The 25,595-nt window shown below is 39.6% G+C and overlaps 1 long non-coding RNA gene across 1 annotated transcript in view; it reads left to right on the forward strand.

Annotated features, from left to right (window-relative positions):
• LOC134419025 (uncharacterized) overlaps positions 1-14,747 on the forward strand; it is a 36,431-nt gene extending 21,684 nt beyond the window's left edge. The window contains exons 3-5 of the long non-coding RNA XR_010027935.1: positions 13,172-13,297; positions 13,393-13,488; positions 14,618-14,747. This is a non-coding gene — a long non-coding RNA (uncharacterized LOC134419025). The remainder of the gene's footprint in view (positions 1-13,171; positions 13,298-13,392; positions 13,489-14,617) is intronic.
• The last annotated feature ends 10,848 nt before the right edge of the window (positions 14,748-25,595 follow it).

The following is a 25,595-nucleotide window of genomic DNA, read 5'->3' on the forward strand; positions in this document are numbered from 1 at the left end:
TTCTGGCCAAGCAATCCTCTTATTCTCCCAAATGGAGTACTCTGAGTGCTGGAGCAGAATGTATGTTTTTTAGTTGGCTGGCCTTTCGGAGATCTAGGAGTTCCTAATCACAAGGGTTTCCTGGAGGATTAACAAAGAACACATCTGTCCTTTGGACTCTTTTGACTCTGACCAAGACCTGCTCTAGTGAGCACATTTGGGTTTCCTCCATCTGCCCAAGACTATTCCCGTTGAAGTTTCTGTATTTGTCTCATCTACTTTCAAATTTCAGCAAAAATGGAATGTGAAAGGAAGTGAAATTTGGACTACATTTAAATTAGCCTAACAGTGCAATTGTTACAAGCGACATTACAAAGAACAGTGTTCTTCAAGGAAGAGCAGTAAATTTTGATCCAGAAACGTGGGCTGTCCAAGTGAGGCACTGCACTGCTGTTTAGAGGAGAGGCTGAAACTCAAAGAAAGCATTGTAGGAGTAAATCCAGTGTGGTGGGCTACTATGTAACTCTGAGCACAAGGATTGTAGCTAAGCTTCTTTGTAGGCTTCATCTGTCTTTAAACCCCCATCCTTTTCTGTGTGTCCCAGAGAAATGAACTCCACTTTGAGTATACTTGTTCCAGTAAGAGAAAAGAGGCACCTGAGCAGATGCTAGCAGGCAGTTCTTGAGTGGCTGAGAGGGTAAATCCCTAAATACCTCGTTTTCCTAAGCATCTGCTACTCAGCTAGCTGTGGACCTTGGGTCTGAGCAGAGATGTTTTTCTCATGTGTTGAACAGCAGTAGATAGAGGAGAGCAGCAGGGATAAAACAATTAATCAGGCTTCCTGTCCTAAATTTTTGGCATTCCTTTTTATGGGTAATGAGAGCACTGTGAGACATAAATGATGGATGCATCATGCACGTGAGCACTCATAGGACAGATTGTTAGCAATTGAAACGTTGTTAATATAGTCCTGTAATACTAAATGTCAGAAATGTTACAAAAGTTGGGGCCTCACACCGCTGCCATGGAATGCTGTTCATCCCTGCATGGTTTGCTCAGCCTTCTGCAACCTTTGGTCCTCTAACATGGCTTTGAAAAATCTTAGAGAAGTCTTCTAATTCTTTTCAGTCTGGTTATTTGCAGCTTTTCAGCAAATGGCAAGTACTTCCATTTATTTTCTTTGCAAAGCAGAACCAAAATTTGCAATTTTTATGTGCTTCCAATGCTGTTTCCCCCATAGATACACTCTTAAAGTCTCTCACAGGGAATAAGAAGTAATCTTTCTTTCTTATTAGATTGTCAGCTAAAGCCATCTAGGAGAACCAGGCATATGGTGTCCTCAGAAAATTACTAGAGGCAAGATGTGCTTAATCTGTATATTATCCATGATCTCTGAATATTTGGTAGCACAAATTCTCTAATGTTGCTAATGAACAGTAGCAGGGAAGGCTGAGTTTTATGTAGAATGTAAGGAAGAGTTCCTAAGCCTCAGAACTGAAAAAAGACAGAAAACTCTGCTGGAAAATATAAAAAAAAAAAAATTGAAAGTTTGGACCACAAAAACATTCACCAACCTAGAAAAAAGGTTTCACTGTTTACAGGGACCACTCACCTTCTTACTGGTTGCAAGTTTATTGCTGTTTTATCATGAGGATTAGCATGATCATGCATTGAGCCCTAAACTTTATGAATAATAGCAGAAAGCTTATTTGCAACTGAAAACAGGCATTTTCAGCTAAGACTGAGGCTTTTTAGACTTGCTCAGCAAACAGCAAGGGAAATCTTGCGTTTCAGCAGTTACAGCGCTGGATGCTTTTGGCTGTAGAATATGAAGAGTGCTCAGTGATTAATCATATTTGTACAGAATATATAGCAATGTCTGTGTGAAAATAAAATGTGATACAGCAAAGTCTGCCTCAAAATCAGCTTTTAGGGTGAAGCCAAGGACTGTGTGGTGTACAGCACTGAGGTCACAGGTACAATAATTGCAGTATATCACACTGTGCAGAAATTCAGAAAATAGCTTATTGCTGAAGTATGCATCAAAGTTCACGTGGCATTGTGTCAGATCAAATAAAAGGACATCATGAGTCTATGTTTTATGTTTTAGGGGTTTCCTCTTATTAAATGAACTTCTCATAACCTTTCAGGAACAGTGTCAGTCCTGTCCAGGTTTCAAGACTTGCTCTGTTTCTCCCCTTGTAAAGAAGAAGAGTAAAAAATGCAGTCTTTGGTCTTCATATTGCAATTCTCATATTAACATCATCAATAACTTTATGGCAAGAGTTTTAAGGAGCCACTTGAGATATCATACACTGTTTGCTCTTTAGACAAATACTCTGCCTTTACCAGTAAAAGGATACTCTGATGTTGTTTTATTGATCTTCTTCCTTGCATTTGGTTTGGTGGTGAACCTATGTACTTTGTGTTTGAACATCTGGGGCAGCGTTTACGATGAGAAAACCATAAATTTTACTTTTTATTAGCTGCCCCTGGTTGCAAACAGATTCTCATCTGAAGATCTAACCTGCCTAGGTCAGGGACATAAATATTTTGACAAGATTTCCTATCTCACTCCCAGTTTTCAATCCCCTTCCTCACCCCTCAAAATATTTAAGCCATTCCAAACTTCCATCCACTGGGCCCCACTGTAATTTGCTTAGAGGTCATGGACTTCCCCTCTCCAGGTTTCCCTGTTAATATCTGCTGTGCTGTCTGGAACAGACCTTCCTACACCATGCTCTGTTAACACAGTTCCTAAATTTGACACCAAATGTGTTTCAGTTAATGAACAATGCAAATTTGGCATCCCAAACACTTCACATCCAATCAGGCCCATCCTTGAAGAATATGGCATAACACTTTGTCCAAGCAATTCTACTCAGTTAGGAAATACTGAAATGACTTTTTATGGAAACCCAAATCAATGTTTATCATGTTTCCAACCAACATGGGTAAGAACTGTGAATTCCTAAACCATAGCAAAGGAAATCACTTGTGTAATGCCTTATACTCAGGATTGCTTCACTGGCAGCCCATGCTGCTTGCTTGCTTTCAAGACTGAGTAACTTTTCTTCAGCCAACAATTCCCTTGTTTCTCGTAGCCATTCTGATATGCTATTAATCTACTCTAATAGGAGCAACCCCAAATCCCTTTACTCCCTGAGAGCTGTTGGGCCAATATGTCATCCCATCTGGCCTTTTTCTTAGCACAGAATTCCCGAGGTAGTACCATGCTAAAACTGGCTGAAGGATGAAAGCATTATTCTTTCTAAGTACACATCAGTACCAAAATGTGCCCTCCCTCTTTCATTGTCTTGCTTTATGTGTTGTGATAACATTGCTTTCAAATTCAAAATGTCTATATCATATTTTTTAAATGTGCTTTTTATCTAGTCTTAAGTAGTAGAGAATGTCCTGAAAATTTATTGGAGGCCCATAATTTACTTCATACCTGGCTGAGATTGCCAGATGGTGCAAAGTGAAACTTAAACCTATGAATAGAGAATTCCAATGTTTCCATTGGTGTTCCTAGTGAAGGCAAGTTACATGAAGTGCACCATCAAAAAAGATGTCTGTTGTCAAAAGTACTGCATTAGTAGCCCCATGTGCATTAATTCAGGGAAGAAGAATGTCTGAAATGCATTGTATCCCTGCAATCCAGCCTGAGAATCATTTCATTAGTGCAAAAGAAATCACAGTTTTCTCAGCTGTAACCCACTGAGGGTAATACAGGAAGTGTAAGGTGCACGCTGTAGCAAGAAGGCCATTGTGTTGTCATGGCCAGGTGGAACCCAGAGGTTGAAAAGTGATATGAAAACCTGGAGTCCGGGTTCTGATCTGTTGTGGCTGTGCATGGAGCCATCAACATAGCTCCAGAACATACTGGTTTGCATTCACTGAGGAGCTGAGTTGGAATGGTTGTGGTCATGATTGGGTTCAGTGGATAATTCTGCACCTCTGAACTCTAGCATTACCTGGGGCCTGCAGAGGTCAACATTTCAGTTGAAACTGAAACTTGAAATATTTCACTACCTTTGTTGTAGTGTTCAATATTAAGAACGCTGTAGGTGTCCTCAGGTGTGGCTAAGTGCTTGATATTTTCTTCTCCAAACCTGTATCTGTTCAGTGCTTTCTCAAGAGAAGACTGTCTAGAGTGTGGTAAGAGTTGATGCTCTAAAGGTGATACTTTCTAAGTACGTAATCTGGAGGACTTGGGTAGGTTTGGTGTTAGTAGATTTGATGTATTTCAGCTCACTTTGTGTGGTTTTGAAAGACACTGAGTTCAAATTCCTTTATTGTTATAATCATCTGAGGCAGAATTTCTGATCACCTCATTGCTTCCAAATGCTGCTTTTAATATTTTTTTTTTTAATCAGTTTCTTTTTTGTGTAAATTAAGTGTCATGTCTTTGGTGTGCCGGTCTAACCTGCAGCTTTGTACACTTATACATCCATCCCTACGGAATATAGTCTTTCTTGGAGCCCCTCAAGTTGGTTTAAGTAGGACAGACCAGAAAAGGACACCTTGCTTTTCCTCTGGTCTGACAGGATCTTCACTCTGGGACTGCACTGTGGGACACAAAGATTTCATCCTCCCTCTGTGCAGTGACTCCTAATGATACAGTGCTGCTTCCTTGGCTCAATGTCTGAGCCTTACATGCATTTTATAGGATATCATCTGTAAACCCCAAACACCCCACCAGTCAATATCAATTTGCTTTCCTTTTCCCCATTTTCCCATTGATTTCAAGAATCTAAGCTTGAACTTGTTCTCCCATAAGACTAACAACTGGATTTTGAGTCAGGATCATTTCAGTTTCAATTTTTAGTCCATATAAATTGAGAATTATATTCAGTGATCCAATGAAGTTACTATGGTATAAAAAGATCAGGAATCAATGTTCATCCAGCCAGTTGGGCTGAGTGTATATAGGCACTATTTTTAAATAATTTATTTATTTTTTCCTGTAAAACACTGTAATAACAAACTTCTATGAAGTCACATTTGTGCATGATGATTTATGTCCAGTGATTTCTAGAGGTAGACGTGGAGCTTTTTCTTTTCTGCTCTTTGGAGATTTGAAGTGTATTAACTTTATGAACTTCATGGGAAAATTATTGCTTTTTAGAGGGATTACTCAATTACCCACTTAAGGCAAAATGCAATAAATCTTATGTTACACTAAAGCCAAGCATTAATCAGTGGGCCCTGTAAGCATGACAGCTCTCTTCTTCTGAATGTTCAGCAAGCTTAAGACAGTATTCATTGTCTTCATTTCATTCCCCAGAGCCACAGGTGATCAATTCTTATTATTCTGCAGCAGTTTTTACTTACCAGCCTCTGTCTTCATCTTCAGAATTTGCTGTAACCCCTAGTTGTCCTTGTGCCTTTTGACTGAAGTTTAAATTCTGTTTCCCTGCTAGGTGAGGTCTGTATATAAATACAGACAAAGGCAAAATATTTTCCACATAACTCTGAAAATTATACAGCATTTAGGAGTAATTTTCAATATTTAAAAAAATATATTTAGTACAAATAGTCTCTGTTTGAATAGTTGATTTTCAATAGTGGCAAAAACTTATGAAACTCAACTTTGGTACTTTTCAGTAACCTTAAAATCCAGATAAGAAGTTGCCATTTGTTCTTTCAAAGAAATATTTTCAGCCTAAATATTAATCAAAAAGTACATTCCCATATCATTTATGGTTTCCTTGTTAATGCAAGGAGAATATTTTCTGTCTAGAAAAACGAAGTACTTAGGAAGGCAAGAATAAGAAAACTGTTTTCTAAACTAAACCTTTGTGTGAGGTTTTATTTTTGCATTCATATTTTAATGTATTTTGCACAGCTAAGTACATTCCTGGCAGTTACACTAAACAGCTCGTTCCTCCTCAGTGTCTGTGTGCTGAAGAATTGCTTGCAAAGTCAGTGCAAGCACTTTTTGTTTATTTGTACTGGTTATCTTACAGACTGGAAAGATCCTATTACATTATATCATTGCACTCTGATCAATGTCAACAGTAATGAGAAGCTAAGAAAATATTTTTCAAGGATGTAATTTAAAGCTGACTCGCTGATGAAAAAATAGAAATATTCACACTGCAAGAAGAAATCGGAGTGTATTTCCTTGATTAATGGGGCCTTACTTGCTGTCGTAGTCCAGGCGCTTTTACTCCCGGGTCAGTAGGTGGTGCCAGAGTCCAGGAAACCTCTCCTGGCTCTCACAGGCACTTGGCCATCGGTCTTAAAATGGCATTTCGAAGTACTGTAAAGATGCTGATAGTGTGTGTAGATACGCAAGAAAGAGGTTTTGTTTCTGAATTTCAGGATACTTGGTTTCATCTTTAAACGGTTGATAGAAGCTAGGCTTGGAAAGCCAAGAGCTGGGATGTCACAATCTAGGAATAAGCTGGTCCTGAATCTGCCTTGTGTGATATCTGCACATTTTACACGGGAGAGCAGTTGCTGCAGGAAACAGAGAGAAATACAAATTTTAAAAAATCAAACTGATGGAACAAACCCTCACACATTCCAGCTCACTGTGTTATGTGTGTGAAGATCCCAGCTGGAATGCAGGTTTGGATGCAGTAGTACAGAGCAAGTTTCTTATTGGTTCTGTTTGATAGCTACATCAAGGCAAAAGGCTTTTTCCCTTAAACTATAAAACTATTTGAAGGTGAGATCAAATAACTACCTGGGATTTTTCTACATGGGAAGATCATGACTAATTTTATGGAGGACTGTAAGTGTTTTTAGCACTTGTTTGCTTGCAGCTATTTCTCAGAGGCAGACAATCAGTGTGCTGGTTGTGATTACTGACTGTTCATTTGTGTAACCTTGGGCTGTGTGTAAGGCTGCAAACTTCTGCTTTCCAATATTTGGGCTGGATGAATGTGATGCAGGACAAGCAGACAAACACCTTCAAGCTAGCAGCATCTTCAGTCTTGCTCACATCCTGGCACAGTATTCTTTCAGTGTTGTAGCCATGTAGCCAGTGGTGTTTGCCCAACAGGATCTCATCTGTCATCTCTATGCTAAAGATCATTTCAGAGACTCCAAAATGTTGCTGCATAGTGCCTTCAGGATAGGACAGAGGGATTTATGGATTGCTGGCTACAATCCAGGTTTTATCTGGGACAGATGACATTCTTTAGTTATCCACGTTGAAATGCAATTAAGTGACTGGCCTAGTTTATCATGCCCTGTGATTGACACTGCAGCCTGGGAGCTGAGTAACAAAGTGTGTGACTGTGGTGCCATTCTGTCAGCAGGCAGCTGGGGCCACCATCTCCAGCATAACTTGGGTTGTCTGGAAGATCTTATCCCTGCCAACCTGAGCATGGCACAGCTTCAGCCACGGCTGTATGTGCTGTGTGTCTGACTGCCACTGGAAGGATTATTCAAATAACCAGTCAGGAGCTTCCTTCTGACTTCACAGCTGTTTGATCCAGGGAATTGAAGCTGTGAGCATTACTCCTTATAGTCCCTAGTTGTTCAAGTAAGAATTTTAGAGTTGTATGCAACTGCAAAGTGTTTTGGTATCTTTCTAGCCAGACTGGGTGACAATTTTTTCATGCATCCCTCCAGGCTTGTATGTAGCTGCCTGGAAAAACACACTGCTGTTTGGCCATGGTTTCATATATGGTTTACTTGATGACAGGTAGAACCATCCTAGTGCAAACAAATAATGGTTTTTGCTGATTATGGTTTTTAAACCTTCCTGCAATTTAGTGGAGTTTGAAAAGAAAGGTATCCGTTAATAATAATAACTTTCTTGGTACAGCTTCTTGTGCTTAAATAATTTTGTACTTTGCAATCGAAAATAGTAACCAAGGAAGGAAAATGATTGGTCCAAGACTCTGTATGAGCTAAGCAGCAGATCCTGGACTAGAACTCTCTCTCCCAAATCCCCATGAGTTATTCACAAAACAGTTCAGAGTCACTGCATTAGCCATAGCCAGGTAGATTTAAAAGAATTTATAAATGGAATAACCATGTGCTAATGGATGTGAACCCATCAGATCATTTTCATGTTTAAAGGGATTTGGATGCAGCACTTTGTGTAATTTCTTCCCATGTCTGCATTCAGGCTGCTCTTCATTCTCTGCAGAGCATCCAGAGGGAAGGAGGTAAAGTGCTTCCTGCATACAGGTAAAGCACTGCACAAAGTAATACAAAGATAATTTAAAAGCCAGACAAATATGTATTTACTGGGAGGATCCAGCCTCAGTGCCAGTCCAGGTGATCCAGAAAGGAAACCCCTCCACACTGCAGTGATAGTGCAGCAGTATGGCTGCTCAGGCCACTGAGTTCAGTGATGGATTAGCTCAATCACTTCCTGAGAGCCCAGAAGCCCCAGACTCTAGAGGACCACCCAGCTCACTGGCTGCAGTCTCTCCAATCACAGGGAGTATTTCTGACTTCCTCAAACAAGATCTAAACTGTAGTGAAAGGTCAATGTGGGATATCCTAGAGGTCTAGCAGGGAGCAGAGCAGCCCAGATGACTGTGTGCATTTCATCTTGTGCTGTGCCTTGTGACTGGGTATTTTCTTCAAGGTTTTGTGGATAAAATGGGTTGGGCTGGATAAAAGTGGCTGGAGAGTTATAACCACCTAAAACCCCTTTGGTCTCCAAGGCTTGGAACCTCGTGGCTGCAATACTCTAATGGAAAATATTTGCTGGCTGGTTAAATCTGTGGCTATTGTAAGTGAAGATAAAAGAAATATTTAATAATATGTTCCTGCTGTTGTCCAGCACATTGCTGGCTGCATGAAAGCATGTGGAGTCCTCTCTGTAGCCAGTGGAGGTAACTCAGTGCAATGGGGTGGGAAAGAGGGTGTCACTTGTAATTCAATTGTCACAGAGTGCCTGGGGTCATTCCAGCAGACAGTGTGTACAGCTTTGAGATCTGAAAGGGCTTTTGGTGATGTGAAACATGCATTGCTAAATGCTGGGTTTGATTTGTTTGTTGGAAGCTCAGAATAAAGAGAATAACTTTAAAAGGGGTGTTAATTTCTTGGCCAGGGACAGTTGCCATCTCACCAGAGGCACATGTGTGTAGGATTAGCTCCTCTCCTAGGCCCTTGGAGCTGATCTGTAATATGAAAGAAAAATTTTGAAATGAGCAGAATCTGTGCTGACCTTCCCATATGAGGGGTAAGACTGGGCAGTGACCATGTTGGTGGCAGAGTGGAAGTTTCCATGAAGTATGGGTGGGAGCTTCTCTAATAATTTGCATTTATAGTGGCTCCAGTTGCAGAAGGTTGGATCACTGGCAAGGGCAGTGTCCCATCCCTGATCCCTGTCTTGTTCCATCTTGTTTTGGGTACTTAAAAATAACTTAAAAATTACAGCCCTGCATAGTTCAGTGTGACTTCAAGTGTGCAAGATGGCAATCTTGTGATCAGCGTCACAGCTGTGCCTATGGCCTTGGACACAGAACTGGGATTTATGACAGGGTCACAGAGGATTGTGTGTCACCATCAGGACATCTACACAGCCCACTGGGATGGTGCTCCAAGTAGGAAGGATGGGAACAGCTTGGTGATGCTGACAGACAGAGGAAAGGAGCTGTGGTTTCATGAGAGCACATCCCTGATCAGCACCCAACACTCTTTAGCTGTCCTTATGAAATCCTCCAGCATTGCCTTCAAATGCAGATGCTCAATGTGGGCTCAATTTCCCCCACATCATGATAAAGTTAGAGATGAAGTATTTCCATTTGTTTTTATCCATGGTGAAAATTAAAAAAAAAAAAAAAATCATTGAAGCATAAATAACCTCACGTTAGAATTTTGGTTTTTTAAAAGGGGTTGTTTTCCATCTGATCCAGGCTTTCATCTCCTTAAGTGCATATGGACATGGTCAAACTTCCTATGACTAACTTGGAAGCTATTTGAATATTGCAAGTGTGAAATCGTGACCACACGTGTTCTATTAACACTTTGCATAGGAGAATTGTGTATGTGAGAGGAAAATCAGATGCATATATGAGGTGAAAATGGAAGCAGTTGGAAAAGGTTGGAAAGAAATAAGGGAGACAAAAAAAAAGAAAATAATGTTTTGCGTGTATGTAGCGAAGCACATAATATAAATTTAGTTATCTAGGCTGTCTTCTAATCCATCATTTCTCAATACATCAGAAAATTGCTTGTAATCTGCTTGAAAAATAACTGATTCGTGCTTGGTAGAAATACTGTAGTGAATAATTTTATGTTAAAGGCAGCAAAATGATGGTGAGAGACTGAGAAATATAAATATCAGTTCTGGAAATGATTGAAACTGTGCAAAGGTCAAAAGATTTTTCCATTTTTGTTGTAATAGAAATGAAAACTTCCAATGTAAACCAAGAAAAAGTTAACAGACTTCCCCTAAATTTATAGAGGAAGTATAGATGCTATTTCTATCTCCTTTTGTCCACCTATTTAAACATACACACACTTCATGTAGCACTGATAGATGTAGGAAGAAATATTTCAAATATCAGGTGACTTCTTTATATTGTGGGATGCTTTCATACTTTTAAATTTCGAAGGTCATGTCTGTCGGGTGGTTTTTTTAAATTATTCAACTCCACACCTCTGAGGCTCCTTCATACTCTTACAAACCCACATTTTTCACAGTTTTTGCAACTTGGCTTTTGAATGGATTTTGCTGGTTCTGGTACTGTACTCACTTTGACATGCAAGTCCAAGGTATCATTCTGTAGACCTTACTGCAATCAAAAACAAAAAAAAAAAAAAATGGGGTTTTAGCATAGCTACCACGTTTTCCTGGCAAGTAAGCTCTTTTTTTCCTTTCTCCCTTTCATTTTAAGCTTTCCAAATAAAGAATTTTATGGAAAAGGGAGAACATGCAGAGAAAAGGACTTCCAAGCAAAAGATGAGGCTATGAGTAAAAATGTCTTCCATTTTTTCTTTCTCTCTGAAATGTGGCATGAAGTGAGGGCAGTGACTGTGATAATAGAAGGAAATGATAAATGAAAGAAAGGACACTTCAACATAATCTAGATAACAGGAAAATTTTAAATGGACAATTTAACATGAGAGTCTGCATGGAATTATTTTTCATTAAACAATCAAAGCTTGTGATAATGCAAATGAAATCCATTTTTAGCTGCAGGAAATTTTGAGAATTTCAGAGGAATAGAAAATATGAGAATAATAATATCATGATGGTAATTCACAGTAATTATAGAAAAGCATAATTGCACAACACAAGCACTAATCAGAGCTCGGGAGAGTACTTTGGCATTCATTAGGATTTCAGAGCTGTTAGCATTTACCTTTGTCATTGGGCACCACACAACAAGCAGTATTCATTTCATGTCAATCCAGAGCATAATTTCCCTGATCAGATATCAGTTCATAATAACAAACCACCAAGATTGACTTCTCTGACATGGATTTCTGTCAAGTATTTTAAAAAGAGAGCTTAACTGGCGACTGCCTTGGAGGTAGAAATGTTGCCCTTAAACTTAGGTGATCTCTGGAGGTTTTTGAGCTATCCACTCTATATACAAATTCCATCATTTTTTTTGTATCTGCTGGCCTAAAAAAGCTTCAGAACATTGCCCATGCTGTCCTTCTTCCTATCTTACAGGAAATTTTGTGAGCTTCATCCATCTGTGTGTGTGTTAATAATCAAATTATTATTGAACTCTGCAGGTACCTTGTGCTGCTGTGGTACATGTGCAACTCAGCAGTTGTGCTCCCTGGAGCTTCTAACCTGATGTACAGCTCATCCTGCATTATTCTCTGTCGAGAATTTGTGTCATTTACTTGTTGGGATTTTATTTCTGCCCCTGCTGACTAGCTACACTTTCCTTCTGCAGCTGCCCTGAATGCTTAATGTGAGGAAAAGAACATTTTGCAGTTCATACCAAATGGTGATGGAGGTGCTGGGAACTTTTGAGCAAATCAGAGTTAAAGGAAGAGGAAGAATATGGAATATTTTCTTAGGTTCAGTAGAAGAAAAGCTGTGTTTTATGCAATAAAAGAAACAAAACTAGGTGAACATGAAGTGAAATCCTTTGGCTTATAACCATTTTTATGCATTATTAAAAATAGAATCTGTTCTTTTACTGTTATTTCCAGACTTTAAGAAGTTCTATGCCATGTGTATAGCTCTTGAAGGAAAGGGTTGTCTATAGGAGAAGACAGTGGCTGGCAAATAAAAGAATACTTCAATTTATTATCCCATTAAGCAAGATACAACTTATCAGCATGCAGGTGGCTCATGTCCCATTCTGGAAATAGTAAAGTTTTGACTTAGCTTTTCCTTTCTTCAGCTCACTCACTGTCACTGCTTTTCTCTGGCTTGTAGCAGGATTTTTCTCTGTTAGCAACTTATTTTTTAGCACACCATTTTGACACCTTGACAGTTTATGTGCTAAATCAGACTTTACAGTTACTAGCAGGCAGTTATTAGATGTATTGCACTTAATTAACTTTGCACCTAATTACAAGCAGTGCTGGCCGATTACAAAGGGCATAAATATATTAGTGCCCTGGCTGTCACATCATGAAAATGGCTGTTGGAACAAGTCAAGCAAAAGCAATTACCACATTGTGTGCACAGCAAAGTGTGAAGCAGAGTGCAGGAAGAGGGATGAACTGGAGTTCAGTTTGCAGGAATTTAATTTTGCACAGCGCATTTCTGGCGACCCAGATGAGCAAAAAGTATGAGGAGAGATTTCCTTTCATTTGTGGAAACACTTCACGTGTGTGAAGGAAGAACAAAAGTTGCATAGTGAGAACTAACCTAAGTTTTGTTGGAAACCCACCCTCTGTGTCTGTAAATAAAGTATGAAGATCCCAGTGTTAAGGAAGAAAAGCTGTCTAACATGAGATAGATGCTAAAAATTCTAAGCAAAACTTGTGATTTAGAATGACACGGTGCAACTGTTGCTTATAGAGTAGTTGCCAAAATGAGAAGGAAAGCAGAATTTGGTCTCATCTGTAGAGGGATATGTTGTAAAGAGCAAATGTTAGCCCTCAGCTGGCATTCCATGGAAATCTGTCTTGTGTTAGCACAGGAAAAAAAAAACATTTCTGCTGGAAAAGTAAGCAAGGCATTCGGAGCAATATTTAAAATTTTGTCAGTGGCTTTGTAAACAAGAATCTGTATGAGAGATGTTTCCTCCTGTATCAAGTTTCTGTTCCAAGCACCACATGCTCTCTTTTGCAGAGGAAAATGGACCATGTTATACAGGTGGCTTAACTTACTGTTGTTATGCATACAGTTGTGGAGGAATGTTACCTTCATTCCACAAGAATCCTGGTCAAGGAGAAGAGCTGAGAATTGTTAAATATGGTAATTTTTTTCATTCCTTTTTCTGCTTTGCAACAGATTAGTCTCTGAATTAGTAGTGTTTTGCAACAAAACAAAACGTTTGTTTTCCCTTTCAGCAAAACTTAATTAGTCCTCAGTGTGTAGACAAACCACCCTAAGCCCAGTCACAGGAATTTGATGGTCTACAGACTGTACTATCCACTTTGTACAAGGTATGTAATGCTTTGTACTGAGGTCACACATGCCAGTTTTATATCAAGTGGCCAAAAAAGGTCACTAGAACTTGACCTTGCCTGAGGCAAGTAGAAAGAAACAGAGGGAGTCACAACATGGTGCTGAAAGAGTGGCTGTAGGGCTTGTGCACTGTTGTTATTTACAAGCTCCAAATAAAGAGAGCAGTGAGGATGTGTGTAAACCTTTCCCAGCCCTGAACAGCCATTCACTGTTATTCACTTCTCAATAGGCTGGCTGTGCTGTTTCTGATAACTCATGGAAAAGCAGTGGTAGGTGGCCTTAAACACAAGTTTTGGATGCCTTTGCATTTAAAAGTGAGCAGACTCCTTTGTGTGCCACAGCATAAAGTAGACAGTGGGGAGATAATGTGTTTGCAAAAACAGCATTACATCACTGCTGAAAACATTGCTCAGTTAATTAAGCTCTTGGGTGGCCAGCAATTTTTACCCTGTATAAAATTAGGGACATTGCTGTAGGGAAATTGTGCAGGAAAATGTCCTGATGGAGAGACCTGGGGGAGGCAAGCTCTGTCGTGCAAGTAGCTTTTCCCAGAGCCTTCCTTACTAATAGTGAGGAACTTGGCCCAGAAGAGAACTTAAGTCAGTCAGGGGGTCATGTAGAGCTCTATGATTTCAGTTTTCAAGGGCAAAATATGCGTTTTTTCACTGAAGGGTGCAAGGAATTAATGTAAAATACTGGGGACTTGAGTCTTCCAACACACCAATGAGTTATGTCCAGCACAAAGCATGTTGAAATGTTACTTTCTAATTGAATGCACTGAAACTACCAAAAAATAAAAAATACTACTAAAGAATAAAAGCACATCTGAAACTCCATGCTTTGAGGAAAATGAAATAAAACAGCAGTGAGAACTCATTCCTGCAGAATAGGTCAGTCTTAGTGCTTGAATTTTTTTCTGATATGGATGGTCATAGAATCATTTAGTTGGAAAAGATCCCTAGCATCACTGAGTCCACTTGTAAACCTTACACTGCCACCTTTAGAATATTTCAGTAGCCCCCATGGAGTTCTTGGCTTTTTCCACATTTATCATTTTTGTACTGAGACAGAAAACAGAGCTGATTATCTGCTCCTTTTATTCTGTAGCTGAGATGTTTCTTGGTCATGACTTCTGAGGACTCACAGCCTTCCCGGGCTCCCAAGATCCAAGGATGCCCTCTTACCTTGTCTTGAAGCATCTAAAGGAAACTGGAAAGTACAGTGATACATGAACAATTCCCAGGTATGTAAAAGCCCTCTGTTAGACTTTCTCTCTGAGCCTGCTTTGTTCCTGAAGCTGCACACTTTATAGTTTGACTTTTACACTCTGCTGTAATGGCTCTTTCCATCTGAGTGCATCGTACTGCAGGAAGCTAATTGACTTTGACTCCTCTGCTTCTGTTCTCAGTGGGGGATGCCAGTTGTAATTCTCTTATTGATTGTTTAGAGCAATTAGCAGAAAACAAATTTTTCCAAAGAACAGATCATTTGGTTTTGTTGCTCTCCATCATTAAAGCTGCAATTTGTTATCTAAGAAACAATTTGTTGTCTGGGAAAAAATCAATAGGAAACACATTCCATGTGTTTATTAGCCAAAGAGAGACAGGTTACCTTTACCTCATCATTAATGTCATCAGTAATTAGCGCTCTCGAGCTGCCACCATCTGCACCAGGGGCTGGCAATCTGTCAGCAGCTTCAGATGCCAGGGCTGAGTGTGCTTGTCTGTGCCAAACCATGGGCAGGCCCTGTGTGATGCCCACGTTTGCAAACAGTGGTTGGCTAATGTAATTTAACTGGGCAGGTTTGTTATATCTGTGACTACCACTCTGGGAAGGACACGAGACTTTAAACCTCCAGGGCAATTCCCTGTCATTAGGTCACCAGCAGCAGGCTGAGAATGCCACTCTCAATTAATCAGGTTTCTGATGCCACAACTGGTTTTTGTTTCCGTTTGGGACAAGGTTTGGAAAGGCAGTGTGGTCAAAGTGGCAGGACCTGCACTCACATTCCATCAGCATCACAGCCCTCCATGATAATTGGCAGATAAACCCTGACATTGGAGAGCCTTCTTAGTTCTTGTCATTGAAATGTCTTGTTCTGCTCCAGACTAAAAAGAATAAATTCTACTTTACACCAAGTGAAATCTCTTCAAATAATAAAAAGAAAAAAAACCGCCAGGGAAAAATGGAAATAATTCTGTAATATTTAGACTCTAGTCTTAGTGTTTTACTGATTTTTGCTTCTGTTATTTAGTTTGATTTTGTAGTTTTGTTTTGAGGAGAAGTTCTGAAAATTCTCACTGCTTGATAAAATTACCTATGACGGTCAGAGAATCCTCAGATCGCACATGCAGAGATTTGAAGGCTTATGTAAGATTGGCTGTGCTTAAGTTTGCATAAAGTTATTATAAAATAAATGATTATGCATGTCAATGGTTAGAGGGTTATTTCTCTGGTAATTTTTCATTGGTGCTCTTCTGTTCCATGCATTCAGTCATGTGGATAATACATACACAAGTGTGGGTGGAAGTTAAATGCTTTCTATGGTACATGCTTTTAAGCCTACACTAAGGTGTATTACTTCAGGTATTATGGAAATTATAATTAGGGACTATACAGTAATTGTGCTTGTTGATAAAACCTGGACATTTTCTTCTTGGGGGCCAGTGGAGCACAAAGCTGTTAAAAATGTGAATTCCCTCTGACATTGTGGAAAAATCCATTTCACATTTGTAAGGTGAAGTACAATTTCCAAGGCACTGCCAGATGTTTGCTTTTGATGCAAAAAAAGTACATCCAAGGAGCACTCTGTTGTTCTGATGTGAGAATGTGAACTTGCCTTTGGAAAGCCTGGATCTCAGTCAAAGGTGAGAGGAATCAGGAATTCAGAGTCACTGTAATGCATTTGTAAAGATCTGGTGTTAGCAGGAGGTGCAGTTGGATTACTTGGTCTCTTAAAAATGGACAGAAATAGGTCATTGGAGGTAATAGCAAAACAGGGAAGAGTATGAAGGATACTAAGAAAGCTGTGATGTCTCAATATGAAAGAAGAAGTTCTGGATATATCTATGTCTATATAGGTACATAATTTGGCAGGTGAACAATACAAGGAAGGAAGGAAGTCACAGGATATTCCTATTTTCTTTTTAATTTCATTATTTTTTTAAATGTTTATTTACAAAAGGTGGTTTGCACTCATGTACTGATCCAAAGCATCTTGAATCTAAATATTTCTTTGTGTTTCAATTGATTTTAGGCCCAGGCATCTTTTCCAGTGCTTTTTGCCTAAATTTATGGCATGCAAGTTTTTACAGAACTTGCTGCCGTAAGAAATCCTCTGTCCTAAGGAGCATACACTAAAGAGGGAATAAACATGCCATGAAAAAGTCAGGTGTTTGATATCCAATAGGAATGGCAGTCTGCTTTGTAAGGATCTTTTGTTCTTTTGTCTACTTTTGTGTCATTTCAGTAGATTTTTTAATGTGGTGTCCCAATTTGCATATTACCGCATATAATTTCAAATATACATGTTTATCCTGAGGTATTGGTGGATCAGTACAGAAGACAAAGTCATTTTAGCTTTGGGATTAGAGGAGGAAAAAGAGGTTTTAGTTGAAGTATGGGCATGTCCTAGAGTACAATTGTAACCTCTCAGTCATTTTTCATACCTAATGTGGAAAAATGCCACAGATACTAAAGTTAAATGTGATGCCAATACTGTAAATCCAGTGTAAGGATTTACTGTATCACTGAGCTCTTTAAAATGTTCCTTGGCTTCACTTGGAAGCATTAACTAATTCCAGGTGAGTCACCTGAGACAACAAAACCCACTGTTGGTAGACTTCTATCAGGCAGGGCATGAGGTAACAATTCTCAGGGGGCACGTGTGAGAATATTGTGTTACTGTGTGGTTACCAGCATTCCTTTACTTCTCATTAGTTTATACTGCACTCTGTTATATGAAAATTATTTTCTGTTAACGTCTACAGTCAGGTAATGTACACATATCACTTAGTGAACATAATATACCTTCAAATATTAAATTACAGCCTTTCTGCCTCCCAGGCAGACTGTCAGAGCTGGTGGTATAAATTAATATGTAATGCTGCACAGCTAACAAATCCCTTTTAGCCAAGAGAACTGAAAGCAGCTCCCAGAGGCAGGGCTGGAGTCTTCTACTGGAGGCTACTGAAATCAATAGAAAGACTTTTAATGATTTCATTAATTGCTAAAATAAAGCTGGGGGTGGAAGACAAATGTCTGTGGGGTAAACAAATTAGGGAGCTAGATTATACTTCTCCACTAGAAGTGGAAGCTCTTCTTGGAGATTAGTAAGTGTTCCATCCTTAATAACTGTTCTCGTGTATTTGTGAGTAGCACTTCGTATATAATTAGCTATATATTTGTATATATTTAGCTGTTTTCAGGCATAAAACACATCCATTGTTTCTACTTGAGCTAAAGAGGAAAGCTCAGTGTTGTCATTCTCATCACAGGAGATGGGGGCCATGGGCTGAAGTACAGGGGCTAAAGCCATCTCAGGTCTCCCAGTTTCCCACCTGGCTATGGATTGTGCTTTCCAGCAGGAGTGAAGGTGATGAGAAGTGAGCAGTCCCTTTAGACTAAACAACTAAGAAGCTAAACCACCCATGATATCATTTTCATTTAGAAAAATAGGATATAATCATAAATGATTATTATAAATTGCTTCTTGATTGTAAATAATAGACAATGGATAATTGATTGCAAAGTTCAATTAAGAAAGGTCAGCCTCAATGTGTCTTATTTGTGTCTGTGGTTATCACTGGTCAGATGTAATTGCATACTTGTCACATTGCAGCTCTGGAAAATTGGTTAATGTCACTGAAAATTGCAGGTTTAAAAAAAAATAATTATTATATATTTCTTGGCTATTTTTAGGTTAAGGGGTGTTTTTGTCTGGTGATACAAACCAAAGCTTAAAATAGTCAGAGGTGACTCAAAACATGCTCAAAATACCCATTTAATTTTAATAAGACTTGGACCTGACTGTAGGAGCAGAATTGTTTTAGCACATATACAAAACCTGGTAGTTGACAGAGTCTTACATAGATGCTATGGCAAATTAAAATTTAATAACAAAAACTGCTGCTTCTGATAAATGAACAAAGTGACATCAAATAGCGTCACTGAATACTCCTAGAAACTACATGAGCTCCATTATAGGCAGATAAAATCTAGGATCTAACTGTTAATATCTATATTAACAAAGGCTAAAGAGGCTCAGAATTGTTCCTTTCCTGAGTAAGTGACCATCAGAGCAGAATCTGGGCCTTGTTTTAATCATCTCTTTGTGACAATCTAGTTGGATTATTGAATGATGGGTGTTTTTTGGATTATTGAATGATGGTGTTTTACCTGCTGCACTTATTTCTGATTACACACTGGTATGGGGCCCCAAATCAAGGGCCTGCTACGGGATGGGACTTAGAAAGTCCAGTAGGTGTTTGTATGGCCAGCATCATCATCACCCCCAGATATTAAAAGGAATCTGGGCAGATTACTGGGTAGATATCTGTAGGCAGACAGACTCTGCAGCATCCTGCATGACCTATGAATGCAGAGCTCTTGGCAAAACAATTAGGCAATGTTTCCAGTACTGAGCACCAACCCCAAACGTTTTAGCCTGTCTGGTCTTTTTCTCCCAGCTTCCTTCCTGCCCTTCACAGCTTTTTTTTTTTTTTTGTTTGCTTGTTTGTTTTGTTGTTGTTTGCTGTTGTTGGATATATATATTCACATTTATTGTATCAACAGTCAACTTCTGAGATTCTTTTGAGCCATGCTGGCACTGGCATTTTCAATCTGTCAAAGTGCCCAGAACACTTCAGCAGAACCCTGTTCTGGCAGTGCTGGGTATCAGATCTGAGCAAAGGCAGCTCAGGTTTCACAGTGTCTGCTGATACTTGTGGGGATCCAAAAAAGAAACTGAATTTGCCCAGAATGTTGTGGCATATCCCAAATGCAGGAAAGGGGGTTATGTGTCTGAATCCTTTATCCATCACAGCTGCTGGAGGCAGCATAGCTGGGACATAGAGCAGCTAGCTGGGACATAGAGCAGCATAGCTGGGACAAAGCCAGCCCCATGCAGCAGAGCTCACCTGTGAGCTGAGGAAAAGAGAGGTGTGGTAAGAGTGGCCATTGATAGAAATCCACTGAAGTGAACACAAGTGTAATTGCAGCAGGATTGCATCCCTAGGAAAACTTTCTTTTCACCTCCTTTGACCACAGGCTGTTAAGCTTCACTCTCTTTCTCCCTTTATATCATGATCATCTCATGAAGAGTTACACCCCACCAAAGCAGAAAAATGTCTAGAAAAAATGTGCTAGATCTTCTTTCAATCTCTTTTCTACTGGGAAAGCTTGGCTGCCAGGGATGTGGAGACAGCACAAGTATTGACCTGTGAGTTGAGAAAATTAACAGGGGTTTTTTTTCTTTTTTTTTTTTTTAATGGTTGGATCATAACAAACAATTTGATTTTGAGTACAGACCCCTCTTTTGTAAATGTAGCCCCACCAAAAATGTACTTTTTTGATATGAGCCAGAAGAAACTTGCCTCAGGTCCTAATGGACCTTAATTAGCCATCAGACCCTCACTTTATTGAGATCTTGGTAAGATAGAGAACTCCTTTCTCTTTTACCAACCTTATTGGCTCAAATAATTCAAATTTAGAACTTCACAATCACTCCTCAGTGATAAAAGGACACTTTGTTTTGGCTCATGTTCTTTGAGATGGGTGATTTTTGAACATCAGCTTGAGGTGGACTGTTTCACAAGTGCAGTTCTTGGAAAAATTAATCAAATTCTTTATGCAAACAGACATGCTTATTTTTGAATGTTAGACTTATAACTCAGTATTATTTTCAATTCTTTGAGATTTTTTAAATGGTGTTGATCTGATATAGGAAAAAAGGAAAGCATTTCCAGTCTAGATTACATATGCAAACAGGAACGGAAATTGCCTACAGAGGCTTCATGCTTCAAGTGCATTGTGAGATTCTTTTGATATTCAGCCATGAACACATTCTGTGTAATATTCCACTTCTTTTGTTTCATGGTATCAAATGAAGACTGAGACATTAAAAGCAGGGCTTAAGAGAAATGAAAAATGTCAGTAAAAGCAGCTGATGAAAACCTTATTAAACAGCTATGCATGTCAGGCCGTGTTCCTTCTGTAATGTATATGTTTGTAATAACAGCTCAGAATTCTGCAGGGACCTGTAAGTAATGAACAAAATTGGTCAAGCAAAAAGAGAAGTTATTGGAAACTTGAGTGCTGTGGAGTCCCATAACATGCAAACTGTACATCTGCATAAAATAAACCTGTGCCCTGCTGGTAGCTTTTATACTGTTCCCCTTGTATACATCAATTTGTTTGCAGGGTTGAGTTTTCTCCGGTAAATTTTATGGTGAGAATTATGTTCCCAGTTTCCACAAGTAGCCAACATTCATTGTCAATGTCAATAACAGGGCAAAATGTAAAACTGAACGTGACAGGCAGTGTCTGTCTCCAAGGAGAAAGTTGCCCCTTTACCTAGAGTGGAAAGTTTCTGGTGTTAATCTGTGTTTCCCAGTGGGGGAACAAAATGGCAAGGGCAGAGAATGATCAAAGCATTGCAAATGCTATGTGAAGGAAGCTGCAGTGTGGAATCAAGTCAAGGGACACCACTTGAAGAGTTAGGCTGTACAAAAGACACAGAAGAAGGAAAACAAAAACATTGACAAACTCTAGTGAGGGGGGTCTGTTAATTTGCCTAGAAAGACAAAAACCAAAGAGATGTAAAGAGAGTCTAAAATTGGTAAAGAAACAAAACCCATTGACTTGGAGCAAAAGTTGCACAAAAGTGTCATGTACCAGAGTACTGGAAATTATTTGCTTGGAACTCTTAGAGTAATGTGAGTAGCAAATAAAAGCAGAAACCTGTGCTCAGCAAGGTTTTGAGATAGGACAAGCATGTTTTACTGAAGCCTCGGGCTCTTTCTTGGTTCTGCTCTGTCAGAAAATGGTGGTTGATCTGAGGGACCTGCCTTGAGTAAACCTGATGGTAGGAAACTGGTGGAAATCATGGACCTAGAGGAGTTACAGTGAAAAGTGGGGTATTTCCTTGCCTCTAGCAATGAGAAATAGGAGAAGGGTGGACAGATGGAGGGATTTGGGGAAGGAGATTGTAAAGATCTTGCTCTTTTGGAGCAAGTGCTCACTCCTGTGGATGGATTGCTTGGCATGGGGAATGCAGTGCCTGTCAGATGCCTGTGCATGTGGTCTTGAGCTGCACCCCTGGACTTCAGCCACAGGCTTTTGGTAAATACCTTTTGAAAACATGGTGTTATAGGATCTGCCTTCACAGAGCTCCCTTTGCAATAAATAGACTTTATGGGCTGTACTCTGGGGGCAGAGGATGATTTATGTGCTCAATAATATTTTTTCTGCCCTGTGGAGAAATCTGGCCAGCAGGCCTAGAATCAGGGAGGGTGCTAGGCTGCTGCTGGAGTGATGATTTTATACTGAAGTACTTTGAGTTTTGTTTTGGTCCTGCCATCATCAGTGTCAGCTGGTTGTTGTTGTTGTTGTTGTTTCTTGACCCATGCAAGATAGGGCTCGTCTCACCTGCTCTTGGCCATTATTTCACATCTTCTGTGGACACTGGAGAGAGCCTGGACAGCTCCATGCCAATTATCTTATGAGTGCCAAAATCCTCTTTGCTCCTTACACCATGAGCTGGAGCTCAAGTCTTTTTTACAGCCCAAGTTGTTTGTGAAAGACACTTTCACTGTGAATTCCCAGAGAAAACAGAACTGACAGGATGAGAGCTTTTCCTCAGCTTTCTTCAAGTATTAAGGAAAAAACTACAATCTGTTTGGCTTCAAGGTAAAGAGCAATATTTATACAACTAAACCTAAGGACATGACACAAAATTCTATTTATTTTGTGGTCTGCAGAAAGAAAAATATCAAATGAACTTGTCTACTCTGTATTGTAACAGGCTAATTCTCAGAGTAATGCAATTTAAAATTCAAGTGTCCTCTGGTTTTAAATATCAGTTTGACAGGCACTAATTAGTCTTAAATTTCATAAATACTAAAGGAGTGAATATTTATTTTTTTCTACTTGTCTCATGGTTAATCATTTGTAGCACCTAACAAGCTCCTTTCATTCTTGCACAAAAGCTTATAACATATCACAGAATTAGCATCACAGGTGGCTTGTCAGTGAGACAAGAAGCTCAGCTTCAAGAATGACAGAGGTCTATTTTGTAATCCCTTAACAACTGTATAGTCTCCAGAAAGATTCAAATAGTTGAATTCAAATAGTGCCTAACATTCTTGTTGAATACTGATATAGTAAGGAAATAATGCCATAAAAATTTACAATAAAAAGGTACGTTACATTCTCTGGGTAGTAAAGCTTTAATTTGTTAGCCACACAGGCACTGGGAGGAGAGACTGGAGAGCAGTGTGTAAATGGATACCAGTCCAGGCACAGCCCAAGGAAAATACACACTGAAATAATGATTTTCAATTCTTGGGGGGGGGCAGACAGAGTATGCTTAACCTGAACCACATTCTTACAACCCATGATGTACAATCCATGTCATACCTGAGATCTGCCAAGGCAATCTGGGAAAATTAGTGACATCCAAGTGAAATGTGCAGCAGCACAAATGCAACAGCTTTGATGCTCTTTTCACCTTGTCTCCCATGTGCTCCTCTGACTTAAAATATTTCTGGAAGTTCTCTCTTCAGTGTTCAGTTCCAAAAATCTTAACAACTGGCAACAGATATCCAAAAGTGGCCTCAGAAGAGTAAATGTGCTTTGACATATTTCTTTGTTCTTTTAAAGTAAATGAAACAATTAGTACAAATGAAGCACTTCATCACTGAAATCCAGGGAAATTTCTTGGCTGCTGCCAAATCATGAATAATAATAATAGTGCAGAAAAGGAGGAGTAGTCAGGAGAGTAGATAATCTATGGGTGATGAATAAAAGCCAATTTCAAGGACTCTTGAGCTGGGTTAACTTTTGCTGAAATGCTCAGTCTCTGTTTCAAACTCTTCAGTAAGCCAAGAGTGTTACAGCAGATTGTATGAGCTCCTGCAAAGCACTTCATGTACTCATTTCTATAATAAAAAATGAATTATTCTCCAATTTCATATAAAATGTGGTCAGTTGAGATCTTTATTAGCTGAAAGCGAGTTCACTGGCAAATGTAGCTTGAATTGTGTAAGGACAAGCTAAGCATTCTGCTTTTCTGCTTCCTGTAAAAGCTTGTTTATTTTATTTTGCAATCATCTTGCCCATCTGCACCACATTTTTCTGTTGGCTTGTGTCCTGGCTGACTGCACTTGCCCAGGGCACAGGTTGTGTCCTGGTGGCTTTTGGTCACACTCACTTTATCTGCAGCCTTTCACCAGCTAGGGCTTTATTCCTAGTCAGCTTCAGAGGTGAACAATATTGAAAGAAAGTTAAATATTACCTTGTCAGAGAGCATGCTGAAACACGAGGAAGTGGCTTTGCATCCAGAACACTGCAGGAAGGATCAAGCAGAAACAATAATGTGCTCCTTCAACTTTTCCTGATCTCCATTTCAGAAATCTGTACATTTTAAGGAAGTAGTTAAGTCAGGTGTGGTTTGATGAGATGCAGTTATCACAGATGAAATAAAAATGTATCTGCCTACAAATGAGCAGCTCTCCCATTTGCTACTTTGCATCTCATCTAAAGGACACAAAACATAATTCTTCACTCTTAGATACTTACATACTTCATACCTTAGGAGTTCAATGGATGCTCAAGAGTAGGAAATGTGGGAAAGGTGGAAGGAGAGTGTCCTACACCTGTACTTTTGCCCATCTGTTTGAGCTGCTTTCAGTTTGCCTCAGGACAGTGTCTACACTTGTCCCCTGTTTGTATTTTAGGGGCAGTTGTGTGGTTGGATCACACAGTGGAGCAGTTTGTGGGCTCAGTTCCTTTGCCACTCTGTGCCCAAATGGAGGCAGTCAGCAAACCCCAGTGTTTCAAAGGTGCCATTTCACTGCTAGAAGCCATTACTGAATTATATCCTGCTGCATGAAGTGTCCCCAGGATGTGCCCAGGCAGTGCTCCCCAGTTCCCCAGCAGATGGTGCAGGTGAAACCCACTGCTCTTGGAATCTGCAAGAGGGAAGAGCTTGGTCTGTAGAACTACCTATAGTAGAGTGCTCTTTGCAACTTCCCAGATGCATAATCCTCACAGCCTTCTTTCATGGAGTAAAGGAGATTAATTTTAGAAACCATGGATTTTAAATCTACCCTAATGATTATTTTGCTTTGAGTAAGTGGGCTCCCTGGCTGACTTTAGGAAATTAGATCACAGAGTTACTAACAGCTATACCCCAGCTAAAGTTTGCAGCACTAGGGATTGTCTTCAAGCCCAATAAGCTTGCTGTTATTTCCTATCTTAAAATCTGTGCTAAGTAATAAAAAATTCAAAAAGGAAGGGAAAAAAAAAAGGTTGAGGTCACACTGCTGCTGCAGTCTCATTGAGAATCCAGATGGAAAACACAAGCTAATCTATACTAAAATAACACCTAAGAATGATACGTGAATAATCTTGGACATGAAAGAATATTTAAAAAGCTCCACAGTCTCTGCAGGTTGGTATCTTAGAGTTGGAACCACCTTTCCTGGTGATGGACAAACAGAAGGATGCTTTTCTAGGAAGTCTATAAATCCCCTTTAATTCTGTGCATGCAGTTAAGTCTCATTCTTGTCATGGCCAGTTAAGATGTGCTTTTACCTACTTTTGAAGAGTGAATGAAGACCTTGTATCTTAATACCTACAAAGAATTACACAATGTATAATGTCTCAGGGCAGGAAGGGGCTGTGCATCCCTGCCTTGGGCTGCAGGTGTGCAGCTGGAAGCTTCTTTCTGTTGTGCTTCCCTGGATGTCCTCACTGGGTGGCTACACAAGGGCTCTGTAAACTCTGATGTCCATCTTGCTTTTAAGACAACTTACCCCAGCAGGACTTGGGAAATCCTTGATGTTACAAGTAACCAAGTGGTGCC

Source organism: Melospiza melodia, chromosome 5, assembly GCF_035770615.1.
Source record: "Melospiza melodia melodia isolate bMelMel2 chromosome 5, bMelMel2.pri, whole genome shotgun sequence".
Lineage (NCBI taxonomy): Eukaryota > Metazoa > Chordata > Aves > Passeriformes > Passerellidae > Melospiza > Melospiza melodia.